Source organism: Coregonus lavaretus, assembly GCF_964263955.1.
Source record: "Coregonus lavaretus genome assembly, chromosome: 32".
NCBI lineage: Eukaryota > Metazoa > Chordata > Actinopteri > Salmoniformes > Salmonidae > Coregonus > Coregonus lavaretus.
This window is the reverse complement of record NC_140019.1, coordinates 38519190-38532772: the sequence shown is the minus strand read 5'-3', so window position 1 is coordinate 38532772 and position 13583 is coordinate 38519190. Positions and strand designations below refer to the sequence as shown.

The 13583-nt window shown below is 41.9% G+C and overlaps 1 protein-coding gene across 1 annotated transcript in view; it reads right to left on the bottom strand.

Moving 5' to 3' along the window:
• Window positions 1–2954, bottom strand: part of LOC311107277 (catenin alpha-1-like) — a 208471-nt gene extending 205517 nt beyond the window's left edge. Inside the window, exon 1 of the mRNA XM_084149757.1 lies at window positions 2693–2954. The gene's annotated coding sequence lies outside the window, so the exon portion shown is untranslated. The remainder of the gene's footprint in view (window positions 1–2692) is intronic.
• Window positions 2955–13583: the final 10629 nt, after the last annotated feature.

The window sequence follows — 13583 nt, the reverse complement described above, 5'->3', positions numbered from 1 at the left end:
TCAAATTTAACCATATTACCTAAATAGTGCACTATTTTTTTGACCAGGGCCCCATCTAGTAGCATTTCCAATCAAAAACACATCCTTTGACCTATGGATAAAATAATATGTTAAATTGTGTGTATAATCCTTTAAGAAAACCAGGGGTCCAACCCTCATGTCTCTATCATAATCCGTTCAATCGTTATTGGAGTTTTTACCCTTGTAGGATGGCTAGAATTAGGGTGACTATGTTAAATGGAGGCCAGAGGGGAAAAACAGTTGTCATATGTGGAACATTTTGTCAGCTGGGCTAGATTCTGTGCAGGAATTATGGCTCCTGGATACCTGACAGGCTCACTCTCCTGTTGAACTCAACATCTTTCTTCTCCAATCCACAGGACATAAAACAATAGAGGTAAGATGTTGGTAGAGCACGGCGCTTGTAACGCCAAGGTAGTGGGTTCGATCCCCGGGACCACCCATACGTAAAAATTTATATTATCCATGTATACATGGATAAAAGCGTCTGCTAAATGGCATATTATTATTAGTATTATTACTATTATTATAATAGAATGCTGTTTGTGAATTCTCATCCATGAATTCTCATCTGTGTGGAGAAGTGCAACAGAAGCACAAAATTAGTCTGATGCCGAGCAGAAAATAACAACAAGAAGCATTTTAGATCTGCATTTACGAAATGAAGCAAGTTATTTATTATGCGTTTGATCTTTTTGCCTGGGTGAAAACACAGAATTCCGCATTAACGCGACCCCTGATGGATATCCATCAGTATTATCATATATTTGTATACGCTTTTCATACCAATTCGAAATTCCTGTTATTTTTCTGAGATTTCTTACAAAAAAAAAGGGTATCTCTGACATGTCAACAGAGCGTATACCAAGCGTTTTATTTTCAAAGCCTTTTACATTTAATTCAGCTCGTGTCATGCGGAAACAACTTTAAGAAGACCACCACAAAATGTAAAATCCTCAATTTGTTATGAGAAACCTGCACCGCTATGTCAACAGAGCTGGGTACTTATTAATGGATGTAGTATTAGGTCCCGTGTAGCTCAGTTGGTAGAGCATGGCGCTTGCAACGCCAGGGTTGTGGGTTCAATTCCCACGGGGGCCAATATGAAAAATGTATGCACTCACTAACTCGCTATGGATAAGAGCATCTGCTAAATGACTAAAATGTAAATGTAAAATGTAATGCATTTTTTGTGATATAAATGTTAATGATATGTTAGAGAAAGACCCCACTGAACGATTCAGAACAAGAATAATCATATTTGTCTTGGTAAAATGTATTTTATACCATAAGGAAGTGACATTTCATCACCAAAGCGCATTTTTCACCCATTCTGGGCAGAGTGAATGGACACCCTATATATAAAGAATAAGGTGTTATTTTGGATACAGGCTGAGACTGATTGGAGAGGGTGGGGTGGGGGTGGTTGGCTGGTCGGTTCAACTGGGTTTACAGGGTGTTATTTTGGATACAGGCTGAGACTGATTGGAGAGGGTAGGGTGGGGGTGGTTGGCTGGTCGGTTCAACTGGGTTTACAGGGTGTTATTTTGGATACAGGCTGAGACTGATTGGAGAGGGTAGGGTGGGGGTGGTTGGCTGGTCGGTTCAACTGGGTTTACAGGGTGGAGTAGGGGGGCATTAGTATGACAATGGCTGAATTTAGGCCAAAACCAGTCACAGGAAAAAAATAACACCGGATCTATTCAAGTTAGCTAGGATTACATAAATACTTTTTTTTGATGGTGATAAATGGTAGGGTTATTATAATTCGTTTCTGGTGGGCCTATTTATAGGAAACTAAATGTTTACAATATGATTGGATAAACTGTCAGATTGAGATAAAATATCATTTTGGGTTGCTGTGGGATACAGTATATAGTCGAGGATATGAGGACGGCAGCAGTAAAGTGATTGAGCGTTAGCTATTATTCCATTTAAAAAGAGACATGGAAAAGTACATTTAAAAAAAAAAAACTTTTCGGCAGTTAAGGCTAGGAGCATCATTCATGCACTGATTACAATGGAAGTGCGGTTAGGGAGGGCGATGGCCCAATTCTTCACCCTGGCTGGATGCGTTTCAACTTTCAACTGGGACGTTGGGAATGGAAGGAAGTTCACTCGAGCTGACTAGTTAACTAACTACAACGTCTTCACTTAACTAACTTACAAACTAAATGTTATGTCCTGGCGATTAATTTCTAGTTTGGCTTTACATCGGAGCTGGTCTTGCGATATGACAAATATTTGTTGTTGGCGGCGAGTTAGTTGTCTGTGGCTAACTTAGCTAGCTAGCTAACGTTAGCTGACAAGTGGCCACATCGAAATCCTACGCAACTTACAAAAGTTATGATTGTTTTAGTTACCAACAAACATAACAATTTAAAGTTTGTCAGTAAATGAACTAGCTAGTTATCTAATACAGTATTTTCAACATCACTGTTTGCTATTTAACTAGCCAGGTGTACCTAACGTTAAGTATTCGCCAGCTAACGTTAGCTAGCACAATACTAGGGAGACACTGGAGGGACGCGTACAATTTAGTTTCGTATTACGTTGAAACAATTACAAAATAATAATGGTAACAAATAGTAAATGTAACGGAATAAAACAAGTAGACAACCAGCTACATTTGTAACTAACAATAACACACGTAATCACGGTGAAAACTTACCGAAAGACAATTCACTTGAAAACTTGCCCAACTCAAAAAAAACACCTCAAAATGGTGGAATGGAAACGGGAATCCGTCCAGTGATTAAAAGTTTCTCTTTCCCAACCGTTACTCCCTCGGGAGTTATAGGGAAACGAAGTTTCGATACTTTATGGATGTTTGCTAAACTATTGAAAGCCACAGCATACGAGTGTCGATGAATGTTGTAATACAAAATAATCCCTCAACTTCGATAAACGTTTCGGTCAGAACGGTTTCTCTGTTCCCGGTAGGGTGGATCAACAATGAGGGGGGTCAATGTGCCGTTTCCTGAAGTCACGGAAGGGCAGGCGAGCCTCTCACCGGGACAAACGCGTTATCAGGTGTTTAGGGCGTGGTGCTGAAATGACAACACTTTACCTTATTAGGACCTAATGAGGAACGTCTAATGAAACCTAACGGAAGGAATTTCTTATTTATTCTAGCTAATCAGTTTAGCTGGAGTAGCTATGGGGGAAGGATTGCCACAATGATTTAATTGAAACTTGTTGTAATTCATGATGTTTTCATATCCTAGTTAGCCAAACCGGTAGCCTATGAAAAAGTAGGGTTCTTAAACTTTTTTCAGCTCGAGACCCAAATGAGAAATTGACCATCCTCCCTTCACCCAAATCGTCCTCCCAACAACCCAAACTCAGTATTGACTTTTAGATTATAATGAATGGACAGGAAGGACCTGATCCTAGATTAGCATGGTCCAACGTTTTGAGAATGACACAAGTATTGGTCTTCACAAAGTTCGCTGCTTCAGTGTTATGAGATATTTTTTGTCAGATGTTACTATGGTAATACTGAAGTATAATTACAAGCATTCCATAAGTGTCAAAGGCTTTTTATTGACAATTACATTACGTTTATGCAAAGAGTCAATATTTGTGCAAAGAGTCAAGACCTCTGCAATCCGCCCTGGCATGCTGTCAATTAACTTCTGGGCCACATCCTGACTGATGGCAGCCCATTCTTGCATAATCAATGCTTGGAGTTTGTCAGAATTTATGGTTTTTTGTTTGTCCACCCGCCTCTTGAGGATCGACCACAAGTTCTCAATGGGATTAAGGTCTGGGGAGTTTCCTGGCCATGGACCCAAAATGTCAATGTTTTGTTCCCCGAGCCACTTAGTTATCACTTTTGCCTTATGGCAAGGTGCTCCATCATGCTGGAAAAGGCATTGGTTGTCACCAAACTGTTATTGGATGGTTGGGAGAAGTTGCTCTCGGAGGATGTGTTAGTACCATTCTTTATTCATGGCTGTGTTCTTAGGCAAAATTGTGAGTGAGCCCACTCCCTTGGCTGAGAAGCAACCCCACACATGAATGGTCTCAGGATGCTTTACTGTTGGCATGACACAGGACTGATGGTAGCGCTCACCTTGTCTTCTCCGGACAAGGTGTTTTCCGGATGCCCCAAACAATCAGAAAGGGGATTCATCAGAGAAAATGACTTTACCCCAGTCCTCAGCAGTCCAATCCCTGTACCTTTTGCAGAATATTAGTCTGTCCCTGATGTTCTTGGGCGCCCTGACGCCTTCTTCACAACAACTTAACCTCTCTCCTTGAAGTTCTTGATGATCCGATAAATGGTTGACTTAGGTGCAATCTTACTAGCAGCAATATCCTTGCCTGTGAAGCCCTTTTTGTGCAAAGCAATGATGACGGCACGTGTTTGCTTGCAGGTAACCATGGTTAACAGAGGAATAACAATGATTTCAAGCACCACCCTCCTTTTAATGCTTCCAGTCTATTATTCTAACTCAATCAGTATGACAGAGTGATCTCCAGCCTTGTCCTCGTCAACACTCTCACCTGTGTTAACGAGAGTCAGCTGGTCCTTTTGTGGCAGGGCTGAAATGCAGTGGAAATGTTTTTAGGGATTAAGTTCATTTTCATGGCAAAGAGGGACTTTGCAATTAATTGCAATTCATCTGATCACTCTTCATGACATTCTGGAGTATATGCAAATTACCATCATCAAAACTGAGGCAGCAGACTTTGTGAAAATTCGTATTTGTGTCATTCTCAAAACTTTTGACCACAACTGTACTCTGGGACAATTTATGAATATGGGCCCAGGCCTTAAGGCCTTTGCAGACGATTTTAGCCATTTTATGCCATGATTTTGTCGTAAACAATTGTCGTCTTTCCTCGTTCAGTGTGACAGGGTCTAGGTCTGCCATTAAGTACCTCTATGTGCGGACGTCTTTCCTCATTCAGTGTGACAGAGTCTAGGTCTGCCTTTAAGTACCGCTACGTGCGGACATCTTTCCTCGTTCAGTGTGACAGGGTCTAGGTCTGCCTTTAAGTACCGCTACTTGCTGACATCTTTCCTAGTTCAGTGTGACAGGGTCTAGGTCTGCCTTTAAAATATCACTACGTGCGGACGTTTTGGGTCGTTCAGTGTGACAGGGTCTAGGTCTGCCGTTAAGTATCGCTACGCGCGGTCGTAGGCTCCGACAAAGTTCTAGCAGTGTCCGATTTTTTTTTGCCTTTAATTGTGTAGTGTGGCTGGTGTTATGAGCCAATCCTGGTGACTGACCAATATGAACACGGTTGAACTTGCGCTAAAAACACAATGTCAACAGCATAATTAAATCTGAGAATTACTTATCTTACTCCAGAAATACACAATATTACAAAGGCAGAAGGTAATTAAAGTGCAATTTACTTCCATAATAATCTTGTTTACAGGACCATCTGAAATCAGGCTACCTGATGGAATTTTGATAAATGCACAAAATCGGCAATCAAAATAAACGTTCTACCACAGCGACCATGTTATTTTAGGAAAGTATATTTGATTCTGTGTTCGGACATATAAAGTTTGTACAGTTGAAGTTGGAAGTTTACATACACCTTAGCCAAATACATTTAAAGTCAGTTTTTCACAATTCCTGACATTTAATCCTAGTAAAAATTCCCTGTCTTAGGTCAGTTAGGATCACCACTTTATTTTAAGAATGTGAAATGTCAGAATAATAGTAGAGAGAATGATTTAGTTCAGCTTTTATTTCTTTCATCACATTCCCAGTGGGTCAGAAGTTTACATACACTCAATTAGTATTTGGTAGCATTGCCTTTAAATTGTTTAACTTGGGTCAAACGTTTCGGGTAGCCTTCCACAAGCTTCTCACAATAAGTTGGGTGAATTTTGGCCCATTCCTCCTGACAGAGCTGGTGTAACTGAGTCAGGTTTGTAGGCCTCCTTGCTCGCACACGCTTTTTCAGTTCTGCCCACAAATGTTCTATAGGATTGAGGTCAGGGCTTTGTGATGGCCACTCCAATACCTTGACTTTGTTGTCCTTAAGCCATTTTGCCACAACTTTGGAAGTATGCTTGGGGTCATTGTCCATTTGGAAGACCCTTTTGCGAACAAGCTTTAACTTCCTGACTGATGTCTTGAGATGTTGCTTCAATATATCCCCATAATTTTCCTTCCTCATGATGCCATCTATTTTGTGAAGTGCACCAGACCCTCCTGCAGCAAAGCACTCCCACAGCATGATGCTGCCACCCCCGTGCTTCACGGTTGGGATGGTGTTCTTCGGCTTGCAAGCATCCCCCTTTTTTCTCCAAACATAACGATGGTCATTATGGCCAAAGAGTTCTATTTTTGTTTAATCAGACCAAAGGACATTTCTCCAAAAAGTACGATCTTTGTCCCCATGTGCAGTTGCAAACCGTAGTCTGGCTTTTTTATGGCGGTTTTGGAGCAGTGGCTTCTTCCTTCTGAGCGGCCTTTCAGGTTATGTCGATATAGGACTCGTTTTACTGTGGATAAAGATACTTTTGTTCCGGTTTCCTCCAGCATCTTCACAAGGTCCTTTGCTGTTGTTCTGGAATTGATTTGCACTTTTCGCACCAAAGTACGTTCATCTCTAGGAGACAGAACGCATCTCCTTCCTGAGCGGTATGATGGCTGCGCGGTCCCATGGTGTTTATACTTGCGTACTATTGTTTGTACAGATGAACATGGTACCTTCAGGTGTTTGGAAATTGCTCCCAAGGATGAACCAGACTTGTGGAGGTCTTGTGATTTATTTGGATTTTCCCATGATGTCAAGCAAACTGTATGTGAAAACTATTTCTAAGATGAATACGTTTTTTCCGAACTCACTTCACTCAAGCATAAGCATAGAGTGAGGCTTGCACTGCGGGAGCCGGTACATGCACAGATCAAATACACAGCTGCAGTTGACTTAGCCTAAGTCGGCTTACGTATTAGCCTCGCAAGCCAATCGCAGAATGTGTCGACAGAACTGAAGCAAATCGTACAATCTGGCCAGGTTGATATCAAGATTTTATTTTTTAGTAACATCGCACAGTGTGATGTGATAATCGTAAAAGACTGAATCTGACGTACAGAGGCCTTAAGTCCACTGGCAACTTCATCCTACTCAGACATTTATTACTTGTGTTAGGGTGACCATTGTGGTGAAGTAGAGAGCGGTTGGACGAGAGTTTCCCAGTGTAATGCCCAGGGAGGTAATTGACCGTGAGGATGGAGATATGCTGTGGTAAACTTATGTACACTATGTACTAGGTATATACAAAACAATACACAGGACGATGAACATAGACAGGACATACAGTGCAAAGTGGGCATCAGTCAAATAATAGTAAACTAAAGTCTAATACCAAGACTTAATCCAGGCCTCAATACTGCCTGTCAGCAACCATGTAGCAACCTGGACCTTTCTCTCTTTTACGGCTGATGATCAACAGTAGCTTGCCAGAGGACGTTAAATATTCAATTATTAAATGTGCTTTCTCATAAAACATTGCATGTTTGGAGGAAATAGCTAGTACTGCTCTAGTTACTCTCTGTGGGCTGTACTGTCTGGAGGAACTAGTCCTGTTCTAGTTACTCTCTGTGGGCTGTACTGTCTGGAGGAACTAGTCCTGTTCTAGTTACTCTCTGTGGGCTGTACTGTCTGGAGGAACTAGTCCTGTTCTAGTTACTCTATGTGGGCTGTACTGTCTGGAGGAACTAGTACTGTTCTAGTTACTCTCTGTGGGCCGTACTGTCTGGAGGAACTAGTACTGTTCTAGTTACTCTCTGTGGGCTGTACTGTCTGGATGAACTAGTACTGTTCCAGTTACTCTCTGTGGGCTGTACTGTCTGGAGGAACTAGTACTGTTCTAGTTACTCTCTGTGGGCTGTACTGTCTGGAGGAACTAGTACTGTTCTAGTTACTCTCTGTGGGCTGTACTGTCTGGAGGAACTAGTCCTGTTCTAGTTACTCTATGTGGGCTGTACTGTCTGGAGGAACTAGTACTGTTCTAGTTACTCTCTGTGGGCTGTACTGTCTGGAGGAACTAGTACTGTTCTAGTTACTCTCTGTGGGCTGTACTGTCTGGAGGAACTAGTACTGTTCTAGTTACTCTCTGTGGGCTGTACTGTCTGGAGGAACTAGTCCTGTTCTAGTTACTCTCTGTGGGCTGTACTGTCTGGAGGAACTAGTACTGTTCTAGTTACTCTCTGTGGGCTGTACTGTCTGGAGGAACTAGTACTGTTCTAGTTACTCTCTGTGGGCTGTACTGTCTGGAGGAACTAGTACTGTTCTAGTTACTCTCTGTGGGCTGTACTGTCTGGAGGAACTAGTACTGTTCTAGTTACTCTCTGTGGGCTGTACCGTCTGGAGGAACTAGTACTGTTCTAGTTACTCTCTGTGGGCTGTACTGTCTGGAGGAACTAGTCCTGTTCTAGTTACTCTCTGTGGGCTGTACTTCCACTCTTACTCAAGTAATTTCTGAAGGAAGTAACTTACTTTTTACTCCGTTACATTTTACATAAAAATATACTATTGGTTCCCCTTTGCGTCTGTATGAACGTTTCACAACCCCTTGACCAATGAAATGTATTGGAAATAGCTTGTCATCAAAACTCTTAGGTGGCTCTCAAAGTTGTCAGTCAAACCCTGTATCTCCACCACGGCTTCACTCCTGAGGATGTTTTTGTTAGTGGGTCCTTAGCCATAAGCGATCAGAGGTAAATTGCACTTTAATTACCTTCTGCCTTTGTAATATTATGTATTTCTGGAGTAAGATAAGTATTTCTCAGAAATAATTCTGCTGTTGACATTGTGTTTTGAGGGTGTTCAGCTAGTTAGTTTTTAGCTCCCCATCACTTCCTCATCACTTTTTCCTTACTCGTCACTTCCGGTCATCACTTCCTGTTGAACGCGGAACAAGGGAGAGCTCGGTTTGTTGTTTTGGAAAGTTTTAGTTGTTTTGGAAAATTTTGAAAGTCTTTTGAAAAAGTTTGGTAACTAGTTAGCTACCTTTTGAGTTTGGATCCCGCGATGCGGTTGACATCAGTTGCCGGGACCGCTACTATCTGTTCAGTGATCCTGCCGAACAAGGCCGCGTCTGAGGAGCTGTTTGGCGTAGTAGCTAGCCTAGCAGGGTTTTCATGAGGGCTTGAACGCGGTTAGCCATTGTGGCTGGGACCGCGGATTGTCCCTGACTTGTGGTTGTCTAGACCCCTGCTGTTTGTTGTTGTTGTTTTTAATCTTCCCCGTGAACTACCCTGTCTGGAACTGCAAGGAGTAACAGCGTAACCCACGTTTCTACCATGATAAAGACCAAAGCCGGCGGGAGTACCGTTGAGGACAGTGGTGTCTTTCTGTCACAGGTAAAGGATCTTTTAAAACGAAACAAAAAATAGTTCTACAAGCAGTTGTTACAACAACAAGACAATAGCTTCAAGTGTTTTGTCCAAATACTGGTGGAGTCGACTAATAAAAGAATGGAGAGGTCCAGGACCTGAAGAACAGTTTGCAGTTATCCCGGGGTCAGCTCGATGTGTTTAAACAGGAGAACGGCAAGATGACAGCAATCTGTAAGTCATTGAGACAGGACATCAGTTCTGTCTGTGAATCCATGATAACAATGACAGAGAAATCAGATTATCTCAAGGGACAATCAAGGCGGACTAACATGGTTGTGGTACGGAATTGCAGAATCTCCACATGAGACCTTGACGGAGTCTGAGGACAAAGTGAGGGAAATGATCTCGGAGAAACTGAAGATGGACCACAGGAAGATTGAGGTGGAGCTCGCCTACAGGACCGGAAAACCCACCACCGGCCCAGTTGACAGGCCCAGGCCGATAGTGGTCAAGTTCCTGAGCTTCAAGAATAAGGTAGCTGTTCTGGAAAGAGCCAAGAACTTGAGAGGAACATATATCTTCCTCAATGAGGACTATCCTGAAGCTGTGCGCCAGAAGAGAAAAGAACTTATCCCAGCTACGAAAGCTTCCAGAGCGCGTGGGGACATTGCTTACATTCGCTATGACAGGCTCATTGTCCACCCTCCCTCCCAAAAGCCTGGAAGAGATGAGAGAGCCAAGCGTATGGGTTCATAGCTTCAACCCCGCACCACACACACACTTACACACAGCAACTGATTAATGGACTGCTGAATGTAAAATGTTTTATCTTGCTTTGTTTGCTATTTTCCATATTATGTCTATCTCTGATAAGCTACCCAGGAAAGGGCTGAAAATAGCCCATATTAATATAAATATGTAGCCTTAGAAATAAGGTTCATGAAATCAATAACTTGCTAACATCAGATAACATTAATAGATTAGCTATTTCTGAGACTCACTTAGATAATTAATTTGATGATACAGCAGTAGCAAAACAAGGATATAACATCTATAGAAGAGACAGGAATACTTATGGGGGAGGTGTTGCTTTATATATTCAGAGTAATGCTTAGAGAAGATCTTATGTCAAGTATATTTATTTTGGGGTGTTGCTATAGGACACCAAGTGCTAACAGTCAGTATTTAAATAATACGTCTGAAATGCTTGACAGCGTATGTGATGTAAACAGAGAGGTCTACTTTCTTGGGGACCTGAATATTGACTGGTTTTCATAAAGCTGTCCGCTCAAGAGGAAGCTTCTCACTGTAACCAGTGCCTGTAATCTGGTTCAGGTTATTAATCAACCTACCAGGATGTTTACAAACACTACAGGAACAAGATCATCCACATATATCGATCACATTTTTACTAATACTGTAGAACTTTGTTCTAAAGCTGTATCCGTACCCATTGGATGCAGTGATCACAATATAGTGGCTATATCCAGGAAAGCCAAAGTTCCAACAGCTGGGCCTAAAATAGTGTACAAGAGATCATACAAAAGATTTTGCTGTGACTCGTGTGTGGATGATGTTAAAAATATTTGTTGGTTTGATGTGATTAATAAGGAGCGTCCAGACGCTGCACTTGATGAATTTATGAAATTGGTTCTTCCAATTATTGATAAACATGCACCTGCTAAGAAACAGACTGGGGGGGGGGGGGGGGTATGGGATGGACCACGGGAATTATTTGCTAGGATAATAATTGCTTGTCAATAAATTAAATGTAATACAATGGCAATCCGGGTTATATGTTACAATCCTACACATGGACTGCCGACATTATTACGCATATTAATTGATTATGATGGAAAATAGGATATGCATACATTTTTTAAATAGTTATATATACAGTGAGGGAAAAAAGTATTTGATCCCCTGCTGATTTTATACGTTTGCTCACTGACAAAGAAATGATCAGTCTATAATTTTAATGGTAGGTTTATTTGAACAGTGAGAGACAGAATAACAACAAAAAAATCCAGAAAAACACATTTCAAAAATGTTATAAATTGATTTGCATTTTAATGAGGGAAATAAGTATTTGACCCCCTCTCAATCAGAAAGATTTCTGGCTCCCAGGTGTCTTTTATACAGGTAACGAGCTGAGATTAGGAGCACACTCTTAAAGGGAGTGCTCCTAATCTCAGTTTGTTACCTGTATAAAAGACACCTGTCCACAGAAGCAACTCTCCACCATGGCCAAGACCAAAGAGCTCTCCAAGGATGTCAGAGACAAGATTGTAGACCTACACAAGGCTGGAATCGGCTACAAGACCATCGCCAAGCAGCTTGGTGAGAAGGTGACAACAGTTGGTGCGATTATTCGCAAATGGAAGAAACACAAAATAACTGTCAATCTCCCTCGGCCTGGGGCTCCATGCAAGATCTCACCTTGTGGAGTTGCAATGATCATGAGAACGGTGAGGAATCAGCCCAGAACTACACGGGAGGATCTTGTCAATGATCTCAAGGCAGCTGGGACCATAGTCACCAAGAAAACAATTGGTAACACACTACGCCGTGAAGGACTGAAATCCTGCAGTGCCCGCAAGGTCCCCCTGCTCAAGAAAGCACATATACAGGGCCGTCTGAAGTTTGCCAATGAACATCTGAATGATTCAGAGGAGAACTGGGTGAAAGTGTTGTGGTCAGATGAGACCAAAATCGAGCTGTTTGGCATCAACTCAACTCGCCGTGTTTGGAGGAGGAGGAATGCTGCCTATGACCCCAAGAACACCATCCCCACCGTCAAACATGGAGGTGGAAACATTATGCTTTGGGGGTGTTTTTCTGCTAAGGGGACAGGACAACTTCACAGCATCAAAGGGACTATGGACGGGGCCATGTACCGTCAAATCTTGGGTGAGAACCTCCTTTCCTCAGCCAGGGCATTGAAAATGGGTCGTGGATGGGTATTCCAGCATGACAATGACCCAAAACACACATCCAAGGCAACAAAGGAGTGGCTCGAGAAGAAGCACATTAAGGTCCTGGAGTGGCCTAGCCAGTCTCCAGACCTTATTCCCATAGATAATCTGTGGAGGGAGCTGAAGGTTCGAGTTGCCAAGCGTCAGCCTCGAAACCTTAATGACTTGGAGAAGATCTGCAAAGAGGAGTGGAACAAAATCCCTCCTGAGATGTGTGCAAACCTGGTGGCCAACTACAAGAAACATCTGGCCTCTGTGATTGCCAACAAGGGTTTTGCCACCAAGTACTAAGTCATGTTTTGCAGAGGGGTCAAATACTTATTTCCGTCATTAAAATGCAAATCAATTTATAACATTTTTGACATGCGTTTTTCTGGATTGTTTTGTTGTTATTCTGTCTCTCGCTGTTCAAATAAACCTACCATTAAAATTATAGACTGATCATGTTTTTGTCAGTGGGCAAATGTACAAAATCAGCAGGGGATCAAAAAATGTTTTCCCTCACTGTATATATTGAGGTGAAAGCATTGGAAATGCTTTTGGCGGTTAATCTGCTTCTGTTTTGTGGGTGGCACTGTGTGCTGTTTTCGATGGATGGGTCCTGGCCTCTCGGGGCCTTAGGGATCCGGAGGGACGTGGGTGGGATGCTGATCACTGGGATGACGGCTCAACTTGGGATGGGGAGGGCTTTAGCGGGGGAATTAGTGGAGAAGAATTGAAGGGTTACTCTGTAGCAATGCAAATATCACGGTACAGCTATATGGACACTCAATCATTACGGTACTTTTTATTGGTAAATTTACAAACATATATAATGATAAATAGACTTGAAACTTGTATCTCATTATGGTGTATGGTGAAATAAGTATAGCCAGTTATAATTGTAATGGCTTAGCTGATAATAACAAAAGAAGAACAATATTTACATAAAGGAAGGAATATAATATCTATAGTATACAGGAAACTCATTCAACAATTCGAGATGAAGTTGCGTGGAAAAAGGAATGGGGGGGGGGGGGGGGGGGGGGGGTGAAATATACTTCTCCCATGGGCAAATAAATTCAAAAGGGGTGATGATAGTAATTTCGAACCGAATGTGCAAATTGTCCAAATAGATACGCAAGGTAGATGGATTATTTTAAATATGTTATTGGACCATAAACAGATGTGGCTCATTAACCTTTACGGACCAAATAATGATGATCCACAATTCTTTGACAATATATATAATAAATTATCAAGCCTGCAAGCAACTCAAGACAATATTATT